This window comes from Coffea arabica, chromosome 2c, assembly GCF_036785885.1.
Source record: "Coffea arabica cultivar ET-39 chromosome 2c, Coffea Arabica ET-39 HiFi, whole genome shotgun sequence".
In the NCBI taxonomy this organism is placed as follows: Eukaryota; Viridiplantae; Streptophyta; class Magnoliopsida; order Gentianales; family Rubiaceae; genus Coffea; species Coffea arabica.
In genome coordinates, this window is record NC_092312.1 from 57,893,063 (window position 1) to 57,919,370 (window position 26,308).

The 26,308-nt window shown below is 38.7% G+C and overlaps 1 pseudogene; it reads left to right on the forward strand.

The window, feature by feature from the left end:
* Positions 1-26,062, forward strand: part of LOC140035708 (cytochrome P450 CYP94D108-like) — a 66,548-nt pseudogene extending 40,486 nt beyond the window's left edge.
* Positions 26,063-26,308: the final 246 nt, after the last annotated feature.

Sequence of the window (26,308 nt, forward strand, 5' to 3'; positions counted from 1 at the left end):
AAAAAAGAACAACATGGGATACCTTTCAACTGCTCTGGTCCTCAAAGAAGCGTGGGAAAACTCACGAAAAACATGTTCCAATGCTGGAATCTGGCCATCAATCTTGCTGCAGAAAACTCCAAGAACCTGGCTCGAATTTTTCCAGATCTCGCCGTGGGTCGTTGCTGATGGGTGGAAGAAAGCTCGACCTACTTGCTTTTCTTAAACGACGGCTAGAGACGGTGGAGATGGCCGAAGTGGTGGTTTGCGGTTGCCCTTCGAGCCTAGCTTTCTGGGTTTTTCAGAAATCTCACGCCGCTCCTTCTTTCCCTCCGTCAGCCCTTTCCTTCTAGTTTTCCTCTCTTCACAGCCGTTAACTTAGCTTCCCAGCTCACTCCCAGATTCTAGCCGTCAACTTGGGATTCTACTCTTTCACTCACGGTTTCCCCTTTCTCAAACTCACAGCTTTTCACTCAGCCCCCTACCACTCTTAGTCTTTCTTGGTTTCTCTTTGTTTTTCCAGATTCCACCTAAGCCCACTCTTTCTCTCGGCCGCTGTTTTCTGTTCCTTTCTCTCCCCGCTTGCTAACTCTCCCCACGATGAAGCTCCCTCCGTTGGTTCTCTCCCTAAAGCCCGCAGCCTTTCTTTCTTTTTCCTTTGCTGTTTTTCTTTTCCCTAACCGAGCTCTCCCCCCTTGCGGCTCCTTCTTGTTTTTCTATTTATATCATCAACCCCCCTCCTAAACCCTTAAAACATTGCCACCATATTTGCAGCTTAAGGAGCCGCACAAGTCCTCCTTTGCAAATTGCAAAAAATTGCAGCTTGCATGCCGCGGCTCTATTTCTATTTTTTTATATTTTTTTATTTTTTTTAACTTAATAAATACAGAATATAAATAATAATAATAATAACAAAAAGACAAAACTATGTAATAATAATGAAAACAAATAAATAAAATAAAAAAACAACAAAAATATCCATTTTTCAAATTTTCTTCATTTTCCCCTTTTTTCTTTTTTTCTTTTCTTTTCTCAAAATAACTTAACAAAAATAACTAAAGTGCCAAAAGATTGAATTTGAACGTATTTTTGTGAACAATTTTATTTTTTTTCTTTTTTTATGATTTTCCTTTTTTCTCTTTTTTTCCTTTTCCAAGAAAACATTGAATAAAAACAAAATGACTAAAACATATTTTTGATGTTTTCCTTTTCTTTTTCTAAAAACTCTATGCTAATCTTAAACTTAAAAGCTAAAACTAAAAACTAAAACTAAAAGTAAATAAAAAGCAAATGAAATAGGTCAACTAAAAGGGCGAAAATGAATAAAACTAAAATATCATAACAACTAATAGTGCAAAACGTACAATAACGAACTAAAATGCAAGCAATCTAAAATGAAAATCATGAAATAGATGATACACACAAATTATTCAAAATTTGGTGTCTACATGAAGTATTTAACACTTAGTCAAAAATAGTCAAAAGTATGAATAGTGTTTCTTAAGTCAAACCCAATGGTAGAGTGACACTTGTCACTCTCATAAATGCATTCCTATCCTTTCTTTTCTCTCTCACATCAATCATTTCACACACCCTACTTATCTCTTAACACCCGATAAATTTTACACAGTATCCAAAACTTAACCTTATTGGCCGAATTTTTCCAAACTTTTCGCACTAGTGGGTCCCACGTCCATTATATATCCTTAATTTTCTAAAAATTCACCAATGCTAGAAAAATCATCTAGAAACTAGAACTGCTCATAAAATCTACCAGAAAAAAATATTTCTAAGCCAGAAAATACAAAAATTATGCAATTAAGGGGTAATAAACCCTAGGAAAAATATTAGGATTTTACGGGTTCTCACACTCTCCCCCCCTTAAAAGAATTTCGTTCTCGAAATTTCTCACCTTAATTCCGGAAAAGGTTTGGGTATTTCTTTCGCATTTCCTCTTCCATCTCCCAGGTAGCTTCCTCAACTCCGTGGTTTCTCCATAGCACCTTCACTAGCGGAATCCGCTTGTTTCTGAGCTCTTTTACTTTTCGATCGAGCACTTGGACCGGTTTCTCTTCATAGGCCAGTGATTCATCTACTTCGATATCCTCCGGTTGCAATACATGGGATGGGTCAGGATGGTACTTCTTTAGCATCGAGACGTGAAACACGTCGTGGATTCGAGAGAGACTGGATGGCAGTTCCAATCGATATGCGACCGCTCCAACCCTCTGAAGAATCTTGTAGGGTCCGACGTACCACGGTTGAAGCTTCTTTCCTTTACCCGTTGTAAGACTTCGTAAGGGTGTGATCTTGAGAAATACGTAGTCTCCAACTTCAAACTCCAAGTCTTTTCTTCGATTATCCGCGTAGCTCTTTTGTCGACTCTGAGCTATTTGAAGTCGTTGCCGTATCAACTTAACCTTCTCCTGAGCCTCTTCCATCCATGGAATGGTTGCGGGGTCTAGTGCTTTCTTTTCGCCAACTTCGTCCCAGTAAATCGGCGACCGGCACTTGCGTCCATAGAGAGCTTCATACGGAGCCATTTGAATCGACGAATGGAAGCTATTGTTGTACGCGAACTCTACTAAAGTCATGTGCTGACCCCAGTTGCCTCCAAAGTCCAGAATGCACGTTCGTAACATGTCCTCGAGAGTTTGAATCATTCGCTCTGACTGTCCATCCGTCTGAGGATGATAGGTCGTGCTCAAATTGAGTTTCGTCCCCAGGGTTTCTTGAAACTTCTGCCAAAACCGAGATACAAACCGTGGATCCCGATCGGAGACGATGCTTATAGGAACACCGTGCAGTCTGACTATCTCGTCCATGTATAGTCGGGCCAACTTGTCCATTGAATACTTCATGTTCACCGGCAAGAAATGGGCCGATTTGGTTAATCGATCAACGATCACCCAAACGGCATCATGTCCCCTTTGCGTCCTTGGTAATCCTGAAACAAAGTCCATTGTAATGTTTTCCCACTTCCATTCGGGTATCTCCAAGGGTTGTAACAAACCCGATGGTTTTTGATGCTCTGCTTTCACCTGTTGGCAAATGAGACATTTCTGCACGTACTGAGCGATTTCCTTCTTCATATTGTCCCACCAATAGGTTCCTTTCAGATCCTGATACATTTTGCTGCTACCCGGATGGATTGTATACTTGGACCGATGGGCTTCCTCCAGAATTTCCATTTTCATTGACTTCTTCTTCGGTACCACTATTCGGTTTCGATATTTCAAAATACCCTCAGGACTCAAATTGAAGTCCGAAGTTTCTTCCTTTTCCACTTTCTCTCTCCACTTCCGTACCATCAAATCTTCGCTTTGCGCCTCTTTAATGCGTTCCAGTAGAGTGGAGGTCACCCTAACATTGCTAAATATCACCTTATGGCTCCCAAGACAGGGTCTCCATTCGCACACGGATTCTAATAAATCCCACTCCTTAATCATCAATCCTGCTACTTGCACCTTACGACTCAAAGCATCTGCTACCACATTTGCCTTTCCCGGATGGTAATTAATTGTGCAGTCGTAATCTTCCAGGAATTCCATCCACCGTCGTTGCCTCATGTTCAGTTCCTTCTGAGAGAAAAGGTACCTAAGACTTTTATGGTCCGAGTACACTTCGAAAGTCACCCCATATAGGTAATGCCTCCACTTTTTCAGTGCAAAGACAACTGCGGCTAATTCCAAATCGTGAGTCGGGTAATTCTGCTCGTGAAGCTTTAACTTCCTAGAGGCAAATGAAATCACATTCCGATTCTGCATCAAAACACACCCCAGGCCTTCTCGCGACGCGTCCGCATAAACCGCAAACCCGTCCACTCCATTTGACAAAACCAGTACCGGAGCCATGGTCAATCTTTTCTTTAATTCCTGAAAACTTGTTTCGCATCGGCCGTTCCAGATAAACTGGCCATGCTTCTTTGTCAAGTCAGTTAAAGGTCCTGCCAGTTTGGAAAAATCTTTAATGAACCGTCGGTAATATCCAGCTAGCCCTAGAAAGCTACGAATTTCCGTGGGGATTTCTGGTCTCTTCCAATTTGTCACGGCCTCAACCTTCGCCGGGTCCACCGAAATACCTTCGTGGGAGATCACGTGACCTAGAAATGCTACTTTCTCCAACCAGAACTCGTATTTACTAAACTTGGCGTACAACTGATGTTCCCTTAATGTCTGCAACACCACTCTCAAATGCTCCTCATGCTCCTCACGTGTCTTAGAGTAGACCAAAATGTCATCAATGAACACCACGACAAATCGGTCTAGATAGGGTTTGAAAACCCTATGCATTAAGTCCATGAAGGCGGCGGGAGCATTAGTCAGTCCAAAGGGCATAAATGCCCGTATCTTGAATTGAAAGCAGTTTTCGGAATGTCCTCCTTCCTAATCAACAACTGGTAGTATCCTTGTCGGAGGTCTAACTTGGAGAAGACCACTGCTCCTTGCAGCTGGTCGAACAACTCATCAATGTGGGGCAGTGGATATTTATTCTTGATCGTAACGTTGTTCAGCCCCCTATAGTCAATACACATTCTCAAGGTCCCGTCCTTTTTCTTTACAAATAGAACAGGAGCTCCCCAAGGAGACTCACTCTCGTGAATGAAACCCCGCTCCAAAAGATCTTGCAATTGCAACTTAAGTTCCTTAAGTTCTGCAGGCGCCATTCGGTAAGGGGTTTTTGAGATAGGTGCAGTTCCAGGTAAAAGATCTATTCGGAATTCTATCTCTCTTTCCGGAGGTAAAGCTACTAACTCATCAGGAAATACATCCAGAAATTCTCTCACTACGGCCACATCTTCCACGTTTAACTTATCCGTAGGGGTATTAATTAAAAAGGCCAAAAAACCTTGCGCCCCTCTACTTATCAGTTTCCTAGCTCGAATGCCCGAAATTAGAGCAGACGAAACTAACCTACCCCTTACATCCAACCTTAAGGTTGCCTCACCAGGAATGCGAAATTCTACTATTTTCATTTTACAATCCAGTTGGGCGTTATATTTGGCTAGCCAGTCCATACCCAGAATCACATCGTACCCCTTAATGGACAAGCTAATCAGATCTCCTAAAAATCTCCTTTCACCTACCCATACATCACAATCCCTATAAACCATACTAGTCACCAAACGTTGATTCCCCGTAGGTGTACTAACTTCTAGGTCATATGGTAAGTTAGCAGGTTTTATATCGATGCCACACATGAAATCAGGGTTAACAAACGAATGAGTGGCACCAGGATCAATTAAAACTTTGGCAAAGCGGTAGAAAATAGGGATCGTACCTTCTACAACCTCAGAAGATTCTGGAACCTGATGGGGCTCTAAGGAATACACCCTAGCAGGAACTTTAGGTTTGGATCCGTCTCCCTTGGCTGGTCCAGTATTGGTCCTCGATGTTGATTGGCTCCCCTTTCCGTCTTGTTTCAGGACCAGGCATGTAGCCAATTGATGGTCCGCACTTCCACACCACAGGCACTTACCCTGTTTCCTCCAGCAATTATCCTCAGTGTGGTTTGTCTTCCCACAGTGCCCACAGGGACCGCGAGGTGCCGAAGCCGAGCCACTCTGAGCAATTGCCCTCTGTCCTCGCCCAGCTTGGCCACCCCTGAATGGAGTCCCTCTGCCTGAGCCAAACTGTCGACCACCTCCCGTTCCTCGTCCAAATTTCGAGGGAGTGCTCTTCTCACCTTGTCCAGACGTACTCCCAGGAAAACCATGCTTCTTAGCCTGGAAGTTTCGGACCTGCAGCCGTGCACTTTCAACTCGTTGGGCTTTTTCCATTGCCTCGCTAAACGTAGTGATTTCAGCCGCCGCGAGATCTTTCTGGATCTCAACGTTCAAACCCTGAATAAAGCGCCTAATTCGTCTTTGTTCAGTCATGATTAGCTCAGGCGCGAATTTGGACTGGCGGGTGAACTGACTCTCATATTCCGCCACAGTCTGAGCCCCTTGCCGGAGCCAGATAAACTCGTCCTCCTTCCTCTCCTGGACTAGAGGAGGGAAAAACTTTGCATTAAATTCTCGGATGAAGTTCACCCAAGTCCTAGGCGTCTGCTCCCGCTCCCATTTCTGCCTAATTACGTTCCACCAGGAACGGGCAGCCCCTTCAAGTTGAAACACGGCAAAAGTCACCTGCCGTTCGTCTGGGTAGTGTAAAGCTGCAAAAATGTCTACCATCTTCTCAAGCCATTTCTCAGCAACATCAGGGTCGGGTCCCCCAACAAAATTTGGCGGGGAAAACTTTTGAAAACGTTCTAGAGCTCTATCTTCGCTTTCAATATGATGGCCAGGGTTTGGGTTCTGGCCCTGTTGTTGGACTACTTGTGCTAGTAAATTGGTCATTTGCTGCATAGCGGCAGTTATTTGTACATTCGGATCTAATTGCGGTCCAGGATTGGGTCCAGTAGAAGCTTCCCCCGTTTCCCTAACCGGTATGGGTTGTCTAATACCGCGCCCGCGTCCCCGACCACTTCGTGTTCCTTCCATAGGTTTCACTCGGTCTAGGCAAAAGTACTAAACCACAGTAATAACAAGACATATAAGTAACACGTAAACTTTGCACAATAACACATTTATACAGTCCAAACATAAGCACAAACACACATATATACAAGTCAAACACATATATACAATCAGTCAGTCAAGTACGGCCAAGGCACGTACGTACATAAACGATCCTCCCGAGGATAGGCCTATCAAAAGAAATTACACGTAGCTAACTCTACATCCAAAACGGTTAGCTAAGGCTCTATCCCTATCCCTATGTACATACCAAAACCACCACTATCCCAAAAGATGCCTAAAGATCAAGGCCTAATCAGTTGCCGGGGTCTGGGATCCAGGTGACGGGGTAGACTCCTCCCCAGCCTCGGCCCCAGCATACGAGGCCTCATCACTAGAGTCCTCGAGTCCGTCGTCGCACAGATTAAGGATCGCCTCAGCACGACCCCTGACCTTGCGAGCTCGCTTAGCCTCGCGCTCGTGTGCAGTCCTCAGCTGATCACAGAGGTCGTCAACTCGGTCCTCGACCTCCAGCACGTCATACTCTAACTCTTTGATACGTGCGGCTTGCTTCTCATTAGTTGCCTTAACCTGAGTCACCTCAGCTTCCAACGTAGCAACCACAGCTTCCAACTTAGTGTTATCCTTAGCAAGCTCCTTACGCTCCTTCGCTACCGCCAAAACTAAGGCGTTTGGGTAAGCATAAGTATCACGGCACTCACACCGTCGAAGGCGGTTGGCCGGGCTCCAACGCACCACAGCCCCCTTCTTCCTGATCTGATACGGGATCATTGGGAGTGCTCTGGGAGGTCTCACTCCCGAAGGACTAGCACTAGGGTCACCACTCGCATCCATCCTATAACAAAGGAAGAAATAACATGAATACACTTAATAGGCATAAACAATAGAATCCTCAAGTCAAGCATTCCTATAACACCCAGACTAATTCAAACCTAGGCTCTGATACCACCTGTGACAGCCCCACCTTCCCCTAAGGCGAACCAAAGAGGTTAGCGGACTGCCTGCCCAACTCTTGCCAGGACTAACGGTGCAGTATAAAGCGATCTATCACGTTCTGAAACTTATAATGCGCGCAAACAAGGCAAAAGGGCAAAATAAAAAAAACGAAAATCGAAGCCGAAATTTATCCAAACCATGGCCAAGCATATATATACATTGGAAATCAACATTTACAAGCCAAACGGCAAACCAAGATATTCGTCTAGTTCATACATGTACCAAAAGCCATTTACACACCAAACATTGGTGGAAACAAAACACTTAGGGTTTTTACCCTCAAGGAGCTATTCAAAAATACATGTACAAGAGCTCAACTTGTCATCCAACTATCACAATCTTTTCCAAAAGTTTCATTTTCCTGTAAGGAAAACAAATGACACGGAATGAGATAAAACCCAGTGAGCAACTATCACAATAGCAGTTAAGATCACATAAGCATAACCATTCAATTCAAGTATGCAATTTCGAAGTAAGGCATATCAGTGAAAGGATACGGTCGGCTTTCAAGAGCCCATTTCCACGCTTGCAATCTTGATCCAACCTCATTGACCCTCCGTCAATTTTAAAAGTACCAAACAACCGTAGACCTCGCTTAACTTCCATCCTTCCACCCATCATACCCCAACCGGGCCCGCACTCCATTCAGTCATTTTGGTAATACTCGAGTTTACCGGAACCGAGAGTCTCATTACTACAAGGTTCCTCAGTACAGTCCCCGTGGCATGACAATTTTCCCGACCAAGCCCTCGCCGGCTCGATCCAATTGACTACCAAACGGGGTTGAGCTCAGTAATACAGTAAGGCCGTTGGACAATCGCCCAAACGACACCAATTCAGTTTCCATGAATGGAATTCAATGTACCATATAACCAGTGCAGTATTACAGTAATACGGTAAATAGCCATGAATGAAATCACAAGGGATGAGGGCGGTCAAGTACACCCTCACCTCAATCACTTCCAATAACCAATTAAGCCTTCAAGGCATCAAATACACATAAAGCAAAGCCATATTATAACAAGTAAGTGAGTAGTATACTCACCAACCAAGTAAGTGGTGTTTCATGCACCACGATCACCAAGACGTCGTGAGCTACCGTCACGCCCTAAAACATGTAACACATGTAGACACCAAATTTTAAATAATTTGTATGTATCATCTATTTCATGATTTTCATTTTAGATTGCTTGCATTTTAGTTCGTTATTGTGTGTTTTGCACTATTAGTTGTTATGATATTTTAGTTTTATTCATTTTCGCCCTTTTAGTTGACCTATTTCATTTGCTATTTATTATTATTTACTTTTACTTTTAGTTTTTAGTTTTAGTTTTTTAATTTTAAGATTAGCATAGAGTTGCTAGAGAGAAAAAAAAAACAAGCAAAAACATTCAAAAAAAATAGGTTTTTAGCTTTCTTGGAAAAGACAATGGAAAAGAAAGAAAAAAGAAAATTTGTTCACAAAAATATATTTATTTCTTTAAATTCAACCTTTTTGCACTTTAGTTATTTTTATTAAGTTATTTTGAAAAAGAAAAAAAGAAAAAATGAGGAAAAATGAAGAAAATTTGAAAAATGGACATTTTGTTGTTTTTATTTAGTTTGTTTTTTTATTATTTATTTATTTGTTTTCGTTCTTATTATTATTACATGGTTTTGTCATTTTGTTATTATTATTATTATTATTTATATGCATTCTTTAAAAAAAAAAAAAAAAAAGAGATTACCGTAGCATGCACGCTGCATTTTTTTGCAGCGTGCAAGGCACAACCTCAATGCCCATCGGATGGCTAAGATAAGGGGCTGAGAGGAGGTTGATTGCTGGCCATTAAGAGCAGGTTTAGGAGATTGGGAGATGGTATAAAAGGGAAAAGAAAAGCAGCAGCCAAGGGGGTTTTTGGAGAGAGGATGGTGAACGGCTAAAAAAAATCTGAAGGAGAGGATAAGGTAAAGAGTGACGGCTGAGGATCAAGAAAAAGAAAAAACAAAAAAGGACAGAGGGAGAGAAAATCTGAGGCTAGCGACGGCTGAGGAGGTGGGCAGCCGAAAATCTGCAAGCAAAAGAGAACAGAGAAACCCAAGAGAGGAACGAGAGCTGTCTTCCTTGCTGTCAACATTGTTGCCGTCTAACTTCACCGAACAAACCATTCCCAAAGCAGTCCTTTTTTTTATTGTTCATCTGCATTTAGAGAGTCGGCTAAGAGGAGAGTAAGATAGAAAGGGAAAACAAAGTAAAAGAAGGCAAAGTAAAAGGCGTCGGGAAGGAAAGCTACTGGCAAAAGGAGGACACAGCTTCAGAAAAGCACAGTTTTGGGTATCCGTTTGATCGGCTGCCAATTCTTTTTTACGGTAAAAAACCCTTACTTTTTTTCTGATATTAGACCTTTCATTTTAAGCTGTCATCTTTTGGTTTCTGGGAAAGGGGTCTGGATCAGTCCCTAGTTGTTCAATATTCGTAAATTATACTATGGGTCGCTGTTTTGTGTCGTGCGTTAGTTTTTGTTTTTCACAGCCCCAAAGGTGATTTTTTTATTGTTTATGTGTGTGTTAAGCATGTTAATGTCTGGGTTGTGTCTGGGATTGTTGTTAGACTTTGTTATTAATGCTGAAGGAACTCAGAAAAGATTACATTAAAATCCCATGAACCCAAGAAGGAAAATCCGTAAGAAAAATGATTGCTTTGATTGGGTCTGACTTTGACATATTTGCGCGATGAATGTTGTTTTTCCTGATTTAATGGCAGGGTCTTGATGTTAGTTGTTTCGGGATGGAATTTCATTCTAGCGTGAACACTTTTAGCTGAGTAAAAATGCAGCCGCATAAAAGTTTTTGTAGTAGTCTTACGGAACGTGTTGCTGGGTTTGAGCTCTCGGCTGGATAGCCATTGGAATGCTTGATGACCTTCTTGTTTGGGTTTAGATTTCTTTGGGCTGAGCATGGTGTATAGAGTCTGCTGCAATAAGCTTGAAGGTTGCCGACCCATTGCAGCAGATTTTCCTTTCTTTTGGATATTGAAGTTGTAGTTAGTTCAATATTTTTGTTGTTATTTGTATAACTTTGATGTCGGGTTTCAGTGTTACATGGAGTAAGCATCCAGTTTTGCTGATGCTTATAGTTTTTTTCTGATGCATGAAGTATCGGTTGCCTCCTACTGCTCTGTGTCTTGGATCATTTTATTGCCTTAATCTAACCCGTGAAGTTTTTTTACCATTGATATGCTGTTAAGATGAGAGTTTGGAACTCTTGTTTGAATGAAAAAACTACATTTCTTTGTCATATTTTGCTGCTTTGCTTTTGTCCTGTAACAGCCCACGAGATTGAATTTCCTCCCTTTGTTTGCATGCTCAATCTTATGTTAGTGATGGTTGTAGAGGGACTGATGAGGTTTGGGTTTTGTTTATAGCATTGGATGTCTTTCTGGTTTGATAATAAGCTGTGAGTTTTCAGCAGAGATGATAGAAGCAAAAATTGCTTCAGTTGGCCGAGATCTTTGCATTGCATGCATGAAACAACTTTCAGAAAATTGCATTCCAACCCCCCAAGTCCCCCCTTGGCTCACTATGGCCCAAGTAATTTGAATACTTAATCAATTTAATCCCTCAAGCTTCTCCATGTTCCACAAAAGCCCAAGCATGTTCTCATTTCTTTACAATTAGGTCCTAAGGTGGGTGTATTTTGAGTCATCATTTGGCCTTTCATTGTTTTTTGGGACTTTTGAAGCTCTTAAATTTTTCAATTGGTTTTATTTGGTTGATTAATGGTTGCTATTGAGTTTTCAAAATGCATGTTTAAATCATTCATGGACCCTTGTTCATTCTTGGACCTTCAAAATTCCATAATGTTTGTTTGGATCTTGTTATTTACTTGGGGAACTTTTTGTGTTTTTAAATGTTTCAATTAGGTTCAAATGATTGAGTAGTGCTTGCTTTTGGGTCTTTAGTAGATGTTATGCTTGGGGATTGGATGATCATGCCTTTTGCCTTGGTTTTTAAGTAGTTTTGACTTCATTGAGTTGCAATTGAGGGAAAGTTTGATGTTTTGGTGGATTCAAATTGTTTAGTTTATATCTTCTCACTAAATTGGTGCACTAACCTTTTGTTTTTGGTGATTTTAGCCTAAGTTAGTCTTTTCTTGGGTGACTCTAGCCAAGTTGAGTTTGTTTACTTCCTTAGTATCACCAACGGGGAGGTATAATCTCTTTTACCCCTTTTGTTTCTCTCCTATGTGGACTAATGTGCTAATTGAAATTTGCATGTCTACTTGCTTTCCTAGCCTTTCCTTATTTCCTTTCATTTATTTCATTTACTTTTGATTTTTATTAATGGGGTATGTGTACACCTCTTGGCTTGTAATAGATAGGGCGTAGCAAGTAATTTGGTCCATTTTCCCTTTCCCCTTTGTTTTAGTTAGCAAATGTAATGGTTGCATGCCTATGTGTTATATGTTAAATGCTTTATTAGGATCTTGCATCTAGTCGAGCATGATAAGTGCTACATGATTTAGGTGATTTGCATGTCTACTCGCTTTTTGTAGTATAGATGAATGGAATGGATGAATGTACGTCACCACATTAGTCCAACGCTAGTTGTGGCTTCTTTTATCGTTTCCACTAGTCCAACGCTAGTCGGAATTCATAGAATGGGCTAGTCCAATGCTAGACCCAATAGGTTCTTTTTTCCCTTTTTCATTAAGTGCATGATCACCACATATCACGCATTTTTCCTTAGTTTATCATTTGGTATGTTCCTCAAACCCCTTCCCCTTCACTTTAGGACTTGCATCTCATGCTAGTTAGGGTTCATTTGCGTGAAAATCCCCTCTCGATAAGGGAAACGAGCGAGTGTGGCTACTCGATAGCCTTAGCACGCTAGTTTTACCTTCTAATCCGAGGGAAAATCAAAGTCGAAAAATTAGGCGTCATCCCCGTACCCAATTTGTTGCATTTCCTTAGGGACATACTTTCATTTTTTTCTCACTTCCATGCTCTTTTAATCACCTTTTTCCACATTTCTCAATCCATATTTTTCACTATGTTTTACTCATCTTACTCCACAAGTAGAATTCAAATTTCACATATATATTTATAATCCTATCTTCATTCATTTGCACACACTAATACTTTGATTTTTCATCCAAATTCACACGTGCACTTTCTTTACACACTCACACACTAATACTTTGATTTTTCATCCAAATTCACACGTGAACTTTCTTTACACATGCGCACACAAACACTTTGTTTTTTACACCATTTCATACATGAATCTTTTCATACACTTGCACACTCGCACTTGAGTCACTATTTGCATCAATCGACCTCTATGAGGTTTCCCTTTATTGGCCGCCACAATTCATGTGGTCTGGGACCAAAAACCTCACGAGAGACATCGTAGAATTTAGGATTGCATTTTTTCATTTTTACATTCATATAGGCATAATCCAACATGCAATACATACCCTGGGTAGAAAGTTAGGAAAGTTAGGTTTAAGTCACGCAACTAGCCTTGGCTAGGTCAAAGGGGTGCCTTGGAGTTTATCCTTGCCTTCCCCTTTGTCAAACGTGACTCCCGAACCTTTTTCTTTGTTTTACGTAGACTAGGAGTCGTTTTAAAAAGGGTTTATCACTACTTGACTTTAAAACTCATTTTTTTGGTGACTTGGTACACCTTAAATCATTACCAAGTGGCGACTCCAAACTTTTCATTTCAAAACCCTTTTTTAAAACTATTTTTTGGGTCAAATCGTCGCTTTCCAAAGTCCCATATTAGACCCATATCTTTTTCAACTCACAAAAAATCATTTTTCCAAACAAAATTGAATCAAAAACATCTTTCTCAAACCATTTATTTATTTATTCAAAAAATGGGGCGCGACAACACATACAATGAGATTCGAGAACGAGTCACAAAACAATGCTAAACACAATCCCAATAGGGTTCCATATGCATAAATAAGCATGATAGCAAACCAGAAATTAGAAATAGCATTAGTCTTGGCCCCGAATAGAAAAACTGTTTTGCCCTTATGTTGCGGTAATGGCGTCAATTTCCCTACGACTATCGGATGGGGGTGTAAGACCCACCGTTTCGAAGCCAAGAAACAGGGCTACAACAATGTAGAAGGCCACTCAATCCAGTTCCTAACACAACTAGGTCAAATATGCAAAATACCAACCCAGAATTACCAAAACAGGTTTGCAAAACACACAAAACTGTAATCGGTATAACTCAGTCTATACAAGTCCAAATGCCGAAATTCCAAAGGCATATGATAGCTAAGACATCCAGCTACATTTCATCAAAAGACACCAACATCCAAATCCAAAGTGATTCCAGCCAAAATAGCCAAATACCAACGCAGTTGTCGCATTCTGACCAAAGCAGAACAGCTACAGTAATTCCGACATAACTCACTCTACACTAATCCAAATGACCTGAAATTTTACAGGCACATCAAACACATCAATACCTACAACTTTTATGTTTTGAGCAAATTCCAATTCGGCCTCTAACCCTATGATCTAAAACCGGACAGAATTAGGGGATTATGAACCCTAACTTTTCTCAATTCACTCCAAATCCAAAATTGGTTGCAATTATCAACAATTCACACCTACAAGAGTCATTATAGTCCATTGCCAATCATCAAAGATAGCCACAACATTCCATTCATATTAAACCAGAAAATTCATCATAAAATTGAAAACTTCACCAAAACACTTCAAATCAAGAAATAAATCACACATTCCATCACTCAAGCCACCATTAGGCACAAAATAACCATCATTAAGTGTAAGGGAGTAGTCAAACATCACTTACCTAAGAACAAGAGATGTAGAGATGTTGGCCACCTTAGACCTTCAAACAAACTTCACTAAGACACTTACTAGCACTAGAAGAAAGGATTTTATGGAGTGGAATCTAGTTTAGGCTCTTGTTTGTGGAAGATTGAACCAAGTGGAAGCTTGAAAGTTGATGGAGTTTCTTCCTTCTTGAGCTTGGGATGGCCGGCCAACAAGAGGTAAGAGATGGTGAATTTTATGATTTTTTTGAAGTATTTAACACTTAGTCAAAAATAGTCAAAAGTATGAATAGTGTTTCTTAAGTCAAACCCAATGGTAGAGTGACACTTGTCACTCTCATAAATGCATTCCTATCCTTTCTTTTCTCTCTCACATCAATCATTTCACACACCCTACTTATCTCTTAACACCCGATAAATTTTACACAGTATCCAAAACTTAACCTTATTGGCCGAATTTTTCCGAACTTTTCGCACTAGTGGGTCCCACGTCCATTATATATCCTTAATTTTCTAAAAATTCACCAATACTAGAAAAATCATCTAGAAACTAGAACTGCTCATAAAATCTACCAGAAAAAAATATTTCTAAGCCAGAAAATACAAAAATTATGCAATTAAGGGGTAATAAACCTTAGGAAAAATATTAGGGTTTTACGGGTTCTCACACGTGAACTCAAGGCCATGATGCGTAAGAAGTTTGTTCCAAACTACTACAACCGTGATCTCGATTCAAAACTGCAAACCCTCACTCAAGGCAATATGAGTGCAGAGGACTATTACAAGGAGATCGAGATGGCCAAGATAAGGACTAATATCCAAGAAGATAGTGAGGCCACAATGGTAAGATTTTTTGGGGTTTAAACCCTGAACTTCAAGAGGCCTTGGAGTTTCAACATTATTTGGATATGAATGACCTTCTTGAGTTTTCCACCAAGGCCGAAAGAGGGAGGAAATTGAGGAGAGGTGGCCGACCCAACCAAACCTCAAATCTGAATGTATGGACGGGAAACCAGCCGAGAAGAACATCACATGAAATTGGACAATCGGTGACACCACCCACTCCTAGCCTAACACAAGGTAACTTCCCTAACCGAAATTTCGTTTCTATCTCTAATAAGTTTGTTGATGCATCTAGGTCCACTTCAAAGCCTGCTCAAAAGACTCCTAAGCTCAGGAGTAGGGACATTAAGTGCTTCAAATGCCAAGGATTCGGATATATCCAATCTCAATGTCCAAATCAAAGGGTCATGCTCATCACTCACAATGGAGAAGTCGTATCTGATGATGACGATTGTGACGAGATGCCCGTATTGACCATGGAGGAAGGCGAATGTGACTCAGCCGAGGAAGAATGTTCGCCAATCCAAAGTGAAATTGGTTGCTTGGTTGTGAGAAGAGTGCTAACCGCCCGTGTTAAGGAGGATGAGCAATTACAGCGTGAAAATTTGTTTTACACTAGGTGTAAAATAAATGACAAGATGTGTAGTCTCATCATCGATGGCGGAAGTTGCACTAATGTTGCAAGTTTCATCATGGTGGAGAGTGTAAGGCTGCCCACAACCAAACATCTGCATCCCTATCGACCTCAAGAGTTAAGTAAAGATGGCAAAATCCGTGTCTACAAGCTGGTACCCCTTCCTTTCTCGATTGGTCAGTACTATGATGAAATCATATGCCATATTGTACCTATGCATGCTACTCATGTGATATTAGGAAAGCCATGGCAATTTGATAAGAATGTCACATTTGATGGTAGGTCTAATAAGTACACTCTATTGCAAAATGGTAAACGCATGATCCTAACACCCTTTACACCTATACAAGTGTATGAGGACTAACTTAAATTGCAAAGAGAATATGATTTAGACCGACAAAAGAGAAAACAAAAAAGGGCCAAATCTGGAAATTGTTCGACCTCTACGTTTGAGCAATCGGCCCAAGGAAAGAATGTTATCACTAGTGTTACAAATGAACAAGCATTAGTTAAGTCAAACACTAGGAAACAAAACATGGTAATAAAGGCTAAGGACATTAGAAAAGTTGCGCAATCTAATTAGCCTTTGTTACTTGTGCTCTATAAACATGTGCTCTTGAATGCTGATGAACTCGACAACGCATTGCCTTCGAGTGTAGTTGCTTTGTCGCAAGTTAAGCAAGGAGAGATTGAGTTGATCATGGCATGTTCCATCCCTAAATCCATTGTTTGAAAGGGAGTTCTTGCACGGGAATCTGGTCCTATGCCTTCTTACCATTTTGCAACAAGTGTTCCAAGTGATGATCAGTTTGATGAAGTTGAACGCGTTCAAAGTGTTCTTCATTCTCTCAGTTGCATTTTGGAGGAACAAAGAAGATGTAACCTTGCTACCAATGAACCATACATGCTACATTGCATCATGGAACCATGGCTATATGCATTATCTTCGAAGAGTCATTGGAGTAAAGTTATGAGTTTATCTTGGCTGGTTATGAGCATTTTCAAGTTGACCAAGAAACATGTGCACCGAATTATAGTAATCATGACATATGCAAGTATCATTCAATCTAAGAGAGCAAATATGTGGTGGTGTTACATTTGAGGTTTCATACTGCCAACTCTTGTTAGTATCATTCATTTCTATCCAGATTTGAGGACAAATCTTTCTCAAGTGGAGGGGACTGATATGTGCACGGATGGCGGCCTTGACTCCAGGCTTCCATTGGCACATTGAAGTTTTGGAAGATACTAAGCAAGTTATCTACACTTTGATTCAAGTCGATGAAGTTTAACATTCTGGTCACGCATGTTCTTTATTTGTTGAGACCGATTATTAAGTTGTTAGTAGTAGTGGTTATTTGTTTCGGTTCTGTTTGTTTTGGTTGGTTCAATAAGTCGGCCCACTCATGACTAAGAGTGGCCCGAATACGTGTCTTAGGTTAGGAAAGAGTCAAGACCCATCAATCGTTACTCCAATCAGTTTTCTTTTGTTTGCGAGCGTATAAAAAGGCACCCTTTGTACAGTTGGAAGGGCAGACACTTTGATAATAAAATTTCATTTGTTTCTCCTCCAATTTTCGAGAGTTACATCTTTACTTGCTTGGCAAGGGTTATTTGAGCAATCTCGCGTGACGTCCTTGGTTGTTCATCGACCTATCTACTTATGTAACCACCTCAATTGGAGTCGTCGTTCTACCACCTTGAATCGAGTTGTGTCGTCCCTCTTGGTTCTAGGTCCCGTAACATCCAAACGGTTGAGTATCCCCTCTAGATTCTTGGACGATCGTACTACATGTCTCGAAACGAGTTGACTGATGAGCGTATCAGTGGACTGATGTGTGCACGGATGGCAACCTTGACTCTAGGCTTCCATAGGCACATTGAAAGTTTGGAAGATACTAAGCAAGTTATCTACACTTTGATTCATGCCGATGAAACTTAACATTCTGGTCACGCATGTTCTTTATTTGTTGAGACCGATTATTAAGTTGTTAGTAGTAGGTTATTTGTTTCGGTTCTGTTTGTTTTGGTTGGTTCAATAAGTCGACCCACTCATGACTAAGAGTGGCTCGAATACGTGTCTTAGGTTAGGAAAGAGTCGAGACCCATCAATCCTTACTCCAATCGATTTTCTTTGGTTTGTTAGCCTATAAAAAGACACCCTTTGTAAGGTTGGAAGGGTAGACACTTTGACAATAAAATTTTCATTTGTTTCTCTTCCAATTTTCGAGAGTTATATCTTTACTTGTTTGGCAAGGGTTATTTGAGCAATCTTACGTGACGTTCTTGGTTGTTCATCTGGCCTGTCTACTTGAGTAATCACCTCAATTGGAGTCATCGTTCTACCACCTTCTACCAAGTTGAGTCGTCTCTCTTGGTTCTAGATTCCGCCATTCCAAATGGTTGATTGTGCTTCTAGATCCTTGGACAAACGTACTACGTGTCTCGGAACAAGTTGACCGAGGAGCGTATCAATTGTGGAGAGACTCGAGGTCTTGTTTAAGATGGATTTGCCATGAAGTTAAGTGTTGAATTTAGAGGAGAATTTAAGAAGAAATAGGGAAAATTCTGTCCAGTTTGGAATCATCTTGGTTTCCATTGATTGTGAAGTGATTTTGTGGTAAATTTGCCTAAGATGCTTGGTAAACCTTTAACCTTTACTTATGCGTTGAATTTTAGATGAAATGGAGGGCTTTCGTTGGTGATTTTCTCTAATTTTTAGGGTTGCGATTTTGCTTGTTGGCCGACTTGATAGTGATGTATTTTACCTTGTTTTTCCTCAATCTTTTCATGATGAGTTTGGCCAAATCTTGTCCAAACACTTGTTAAGACTTTTGTATGTTGAACTTGGGTAAAAACTGTGCATTTTGGAAGGTGAAAACCTCATGATTATGCTTGTCTCAAAGCTGGAAATTTTTAGTAGGTAGGGTAGTTGTATACCCTGCTATCTTTTAGCCTTAAAGTCCTTTGGTTTGGTGGTCTTTTGGGCTCAATCTTGCTCATTTCACTTGCTAAAACCTTGAACTGCAATACGGGGTTGAATTGGAGGGAATATCATAATTTAAAGAGGTGAACTACCTTGTATTTCTTCACTGTTTTATTGCTGGTATTTCCCAGCACTGAAATAAAATGTGTAACTCTTTGGCTGCCCATGTTTTTGGGTCCAAATGTTTTCCTTTTGCTCCAAAACGATACTTGAATCATTACCCTAGTATGTACTTGGATTTTCCTTGAATTGCACTTTCAAATTTGTCTTTGAACCCTTGTGATTTTGGGAGGCTTACTTGGATAGGTGTATGGATCATAGCTGAGTCTAAAATGTGAACTTGGTTCACCTAAGCTTTGGATGGTTGGACATAATATTTTTGTCTTGGTTGCTCTTAGGGTTTGGCGGTGAACACGAACATAATTTGGAGACAAGCGTTTAACGTGCTCTGCTTTGAACTGGTGAGTGTTCCAACTACATGTTCCATGCTACTTGTTGCTAAAATTGCTAGGCGCTTGATTTGTCATTTCTTAGGCAAGTGTGTACTTTAACGCACTTGATCTAATTTGACTAAACTTTTGATATCTTGTTCATGCATGTACAAGCAATTTGATTTACAAGTGACCGGTATCTTGAACTTGAAATAGTTGATCTTGCGTGCGGACTGGCATATACATGTGCTTGATTGTAGATCAGCTGTATATCTTCTTGCAGCGGTTGAACTAGACCCTTGGACTCTTACCCGAGACGTCAGCTATGTGGGAACTTGGATTACTTATGCGTATGCGTGAATGTAGGTCGGTAATGTCTGAACTAAGCCCTCATTGGACCTCTTACTTGAGACCAACCTTAGAGCAGTTGGGTAAGTTGGGCGAACTTGGGTAAAGAACGAAATTCCTAACCTGTTTACTCGTGGCTTGAATTAATGACTTGAACTCGTGACATGCTTGAATACGGAGCGTTAGGTAATAACCAACGTCTCCAATCTTTACTTGCATGAGCGTTGGGTCACAGCCAACGATTCCACTCGTGAATACTTGAATACTTGGGTTTTAAACCCAAATCATGGATACTTGACTACTTAGGGTTGTAAACCCAACCCAGGGTTAGTTGGTCGAATCGAGTCGGCAAGGTTTTGGTCGATAAGATTGATGAACCCTAGGTACTTGATTGGTGTTCGGGCCTGGTAGGAGAATGATTGGTGGACGGAGATCGATATTTAATGGTGATCCACCGACATTATAATTCCATGCTTGATGGAGAGTCAACAGACCCTGGACAAGCTACCGTGGAACCTGCTCCTGAGAACAGACTATATCCTTTGATATGAACCTGTTCCTTATCGTACACTATTGCATGATCTATTTGGTTACCTGCTTTATTATACATTTGGTCATGATCGATTTAGGTTTGACTTGTTTTTTGATATCATGTGAATGGTATCATGCCTGTTAATTTACTTGCCTGTTTACTTGGAACCACACTGGGTTTCTTGCTCATTCCATAAACTTGTTTTCCTTATAAGGGTAAGAATGTGAGAGTGGGAATTAGAGAAGACATAGACATTGTCTAAGTTTTGTTAGTTGCTCACGTAGACACTTCTTAGCTCTCTAGCGGACTTGTTTGATTTTATTTTGTAAGTTTAACTCTTCGGCTGTATTTACAAAGTGTATGGGCATTTGATGTCCATGATTGTATATGTTTAGGGTTGTAATTGATATTGCCCTTATTATTGACGTTGTTACTTTGTAAATTTCGTGACGGCATGAGTGAGTCCTGACGAAAGTTGGGCAGATAATCCGCCAAATCCTTGGGTACGCCCTAGAGGGATGTGGGGTCGTCACATGGAGTGTGTGTGTTGCATAAAAATGTAACTTAATAGATTTTTGAGTGAAACAATCATAGCTTTGCAGATGGACAACATGCAGTAGGTTCAATAGAATATTTCCAAGTTTGAGGCATTTTTTCTTGGTTAAATTTCTCTTTTCTTGATGGTAGTTCAAGTTAGGACATTATAGAACCAAAGTAGAAAGGAAATAAGAGAAATTTATCAGGTTTTAGCTCTTGCTTTCTCACGAATGAAAGCTGGAAAATTTGCAGACTGTTTCATCTTTCTTCTTCCTTAGTTTCTCAAAGACAAATGTTCCAATTTTCTCCCTCAATACGACTGGTTTGGACACCAAGAAGCTGCAATCTCCTCCACACTCTTAACTCTCTTTCTTGTGTTGCAGTGATAAAAGGAAAATGGTTTAACTCTCTCCCTCACTCTCTCGGTGCAGGCTGGAGAAATAAGGAACCAGAAATGCGTTTGCTTTCTTGGTCAAAATTGCTTTTGTATGTCAAGAAACAAATGAGCTGGCATAGACTTGGTTTAGTGGTTGGACAAGTGTTGAACTCATGCCAAGTGTCTAATGCATGGACAAATCAAAATTTAGGTCTTATACTTTCATTCCATCTCACTATTACTCCACTAGTTTTTTGTCTAATTCGTATTAAATTTACATGAATGTGAATCATGCATGAATTAAAAATATTCTAATACACTTAAGTATAAGGCAATCAATTAAACACTCCAAGTAGTCGATAATCCAACAGGATTGCATGATCAAAATTTCTAATGGTAGTGTATGCAATTAGATTTAAAATTCCGAGCTCTCACACACTGTATAACGGTAAAAAATTCACTAAATGAATTCATAACCTAATCATTACATAGGTTACACAATTCAAGATATAAATCTCATTCTAAAGACATAAGTTATGCTTTTGAATGATTGAATTTGTAACTGAAAATTCATTAAAGAATTTGCAATTTATTGCATTTGAATTCAGAATGAACGTTGTTTATTAAAATATCCAACAATCCCTCAGTTATTTTAATAAAAAATATAATATTCAAAACTTAACACTTAATAGGGCAAAGATTAAAATTTCGTGCATAATGAAGGTGGCAATATTTTTAAACCTTCACTTAGCGTTCAACAATTTCTATACTAGAGTCAATGTGGAATTTGCCTTTAAACGTTGACTACATGAGAGCACGTGGAATTGTGTTACACACATGAATCTTTCAGTGTTCTAAAACAGATTTCATAAACCAGCATATTTATGGCCTTGTGTTTTATCTTGGTTTTCATGAGTGCTCTAAAGAATCAGCCCAAATTCTCATTGGAAGTGACCCAACTTCCACACTCATATAGGTGAGTCTATCAAGGATGTTCCCATGATTTAGACATCCCACCCATAAAAGTTATAGAACTCATTAAGGGATTAAAAATCTCAACCTCACTAAGCGTCATAGGATCACAAATGCACTTACACCATATGGATAGAGAATATAATCAAAGTATTGCATATTAATCAATCAAACCACTCCATGATTCTTTTGTCTCCAACCTAGCTCTTGGGATCTCTAGTCCATAGGCGGTTGTATCCTCATAGGTGATTTTTAACATATATTGGATTTTTGTCTTACCCCCCTCAAAGTATATCATTTCCTTGACTCAAACTTGAGATTTATCTTTTACACAAATAAAATAGCAAAGATATGACGTTCTCAACTTTTTTCAAATAATCTCTCTTAGTGGTCCAAATATATTGAACCAATCTTTGGTAAGAAAATTTCTCATCCACTTATATTTGCCAAATAGTATAGGCATATATTTGCTCATATTCAATTTTTTTCTCAATGGCCAGTAGTCTAATAGCGTACTAGAAGCCATTCTCAAAAAACTCCATGATTATTTTTGCTTTTGCAAAAATACTAAGAAAATATTTCAAATACCTTCACATTAGGTCATGCTTTTCAGTGAGTGCTAGTCTGCACAACTCAAAATAAGAGTTAAAATAAATCCAAAAACAATAATAATATTTTACACATAGATTAAGCAAATAAAATAACATCACACTATTTTTTCACCACTTCCACTACCAGGGTGTTTTGTTTCAAAACACATTTATTAAGAGTTGCACATGAGACATCAAAATCAACTTGCATCAAAATATGCGATGTGACTCCTTGAAAATGTATTGAGCAAATTTACGGATGGGTTCTTTTTTTCTTTCTCATCTATTGATTAGGCATTTTAACAGTTACAAAACATCGGTATACTTCATCTGAAGCTGCGAATGAATGCAAGGTAACATTAGCTTCATTTGAAGTTAATGCATCTTTACCTACAAAAAACCACTAACCCCCACTATTTATCATAGTTATATGATAATATATTTTCGCCTAGTACCAAATTTAGGGATTCAAATAAATTAGACTAGCCTATGCCTTCCGTGATATCATACTAATAGTGATTATAGATCTAACAATATTAGACAAAATGTAATTCAGAAATGAATGCATCAAAATGTTGAAACGTTCCTTGGAAGCTAGAGATAAACCAACCGCAATGCAATTTATACCATCTGAACTAACCATATGATACAAGTTCCATTTCTATTAAGATTATCAACTAGTGATAATAGATATTTTTATCACTAAATTATGAAAATTGAACATGCAACATTATTAGCTACCAATTAACTAAAGCAATTGTGAATCAATTAATTATGTTGAAGGAAAGCTCCTGTCCACTTTTGTCACAAGTTCATACAAATAAACTAAGATAACCACATCCTACAAATCAATGAATTTTGTTCCAGACTTACCACCCCTCAAATATGATATTAATCTCCATAAATATTTGACGTTAAAGTGTGACACCTTGGCCTTTTGGCATGTTGTCGGAAGATAATGAATATATGTCTCATGCTATGCCTTTCGTACGAATTCAAAACTCTCAAGCATGAAGTTTCAGTGCTTCAAATAATAAAAGATCCATGCACTTGTTCTTAAGTCCATATAGTATTAATAGGTTCCTTCACTATAACCTTTTGGCTTACGGGTAATTCGGTGAAAGGCCACGGTCCAAGTATCAACCAATAAACACGAGTGTATTAAGCAGTGGACAAAATGCACACCCTGGAACAAGTAAGAAAATTTCATACTAAAAGTCAACCATCCAATTAGTTTGAACCATATTTATTAAACTTGACTAGGTCCGGGGTGGAACCGATCAGCCCGATGACCCGAGCATTAGATCGGCTTAGGACTCTAGTTTGATCAGACAAGAAATTGACTTGATCAAATTCAGACAACCCTGGTTGATCCAGTGGTTTAGTCGGGAATCCGCCCTGTTTTCCAATTGACCTGGTTTACCTTTTTTTTAAAAAATTGTGGGTCTTTGTTTTTGAAATATATATATATATATATATATATATATGTTTTTTATAAGATTTGTACATTAGATCTTCATTTAAATATATATAGACTTTACCACTTGCTTAGTTTTATTTGATAACTAAATACTTTTTTAATAAACTTATTTTTTTATTATACAATTAATCCTTTTAACTTTTAAACTGACAATATTGAATTAGTTAGAAAATTACTTTGTTTTTAAATAAAAAATAAAAATAATGCTATATTTTTTAAAGCAAGCCATATAAATTTTGTTTTATACTTGACTATATTAGTTATTTATTTAAAAGTACGATAAATGAAATCAAATCTTCTATTAATATTTATATATTATTATATATCTTTCTAAGTATAATAATTAATATCTAAAAGCACTTTATTATATATTTTATGTATATTAAAATTATATTTATAAATATTAAATTAATACTCACTGGTTTAACCAGTGACCCAATCCCTCCGTTGGGTACCCTACTGGGCGGGTTCAATAACTATGGTTTAAACTATAGTTAAAATATTGACAAAAGCTGGTCTCATAGTATAGCAAATTCCATATCTTCAGATTCATACAATATGGTAGATGGCGATAATATTTTTTTTTCTTAACAAGAGACTAATCGTCTTAAAATTGTTGGTTTTGAGCCAAAAAAATCATATAAATAACAATAATTTCTCTAATAAAATTTAACAATGAAATTAACGAAAATCTTGTACCTCAATATTGCATTAAAAATGCAAATAATTTGTACCATAAAGTTAGTTTGGCATGAGTTGAGGTGCAAGCTAGGTCGCTTTCTTTAAAACAATTCATGTCCCTACGGAGTATCCTCCAGTGTAGTAGGTTTTGGCACGTTGCCTCTAGGATACAACAGCCAACCTATCTTACTGTAGTTTACTCCAATCTACACTACTGGAGTAAGACGGAAACCTCACACAACACTGTTATTTGCCTTATAAACTCTAATAGTAGTGAAAGGAAGAAAAGTAGAAGATAGTCTAGAGATAGCTAAGTATATATGTGATTTGGTTGATAGAAGCCTCTATTTATAGGATAAGGAAATATGAGTACTAAAATATCTCATATTTTCAGCCACAAATTAAAAAGATTTAGGTTCATTGCATAACGGTAAAAAAATTCACTAAATGAATTCGTAAACCTAATCATTACATCGGTTACACAATTCAAGACATAAATCCCATTTAAAGACATAAGTTACATTTATGAATGATTGAATTTGTAGCTGAAAATTCATTAAAAAATTTGTGATTTATTGTGTTTGTATTCAAAATAAACACGTGACATGTTTTATTAAAATATCCAGCAAATTCAAAGGAAAACTGCTAGCTACGAGTTCAACACGATATCCCTCGTAAATGTCATTATTGAAAACGTTAAAGTCAAATCGCAAGCTCATTTAATTCCATTATTTGAAGATGCAACCAAAGTTGATAGGGTTTTGATTTGCAAGACGTTCTGGAACGTTTTGCATTTGATAATATCTACAAACTTGCATTCAATGTTGATCCAGGATGTCTAGGAGGGGGTGGAACCAGTAGCAGCGAGTTCATGCAGGCTTTTGCGGATGCTGCAACTCTTAACTCAGGTAGATTCTTGTATGCTTTTCCAGCTTTTTATTATTTCAAGAAATTCTTCAACATAGGATCAAGAAAAGGTTTTAGAAATCAATTGCTATGGTCCATGAATTTGCTGATAAGATCAGAAAATCAAGACTTGAAGAGAAAATTGAGAGAAAAGGCAGAAATTTGTTGTCAAGATTTATTGGGAATTCTAAAAATTCAGCTGAATTTCTCAGGTATATTATAATAGTTTTATTTTAGCTAGATGAGATACAACTTCATCAGCTTTTAGTTGGTTCTTTTGGCTGCTATCTACATGGCCGGAAATTGAGAGAAAAATACTTCAAGAATTGGATTTGAGTCAAAATCGGAATGGTAAAAAAATTGGTAATGATTATTGATTTTGATGAATTAAAGGAAATGCATTATCTTCATGCGGCATTATTAGAGATAATGCGGGGCTATACCTATTAAGAAGGAGGAGTTTTGGTGGCAATATTTTTTCTACATTTCACATACAAATGTTATAATGGTATGAGGCCAATATATAGGCTTACAACAAGGTAAGACATAATGAATCTAGACAATCATCTTGATGGCAACTATCCTAATCAGATCTATAATTGATATACATCAAAACCAAGAAGTTATTCACAACTACCTCCTAGCAACCAATAACCAACAACTCACTCTAACACTCTCTCTCAAGTTGGTGCAAAA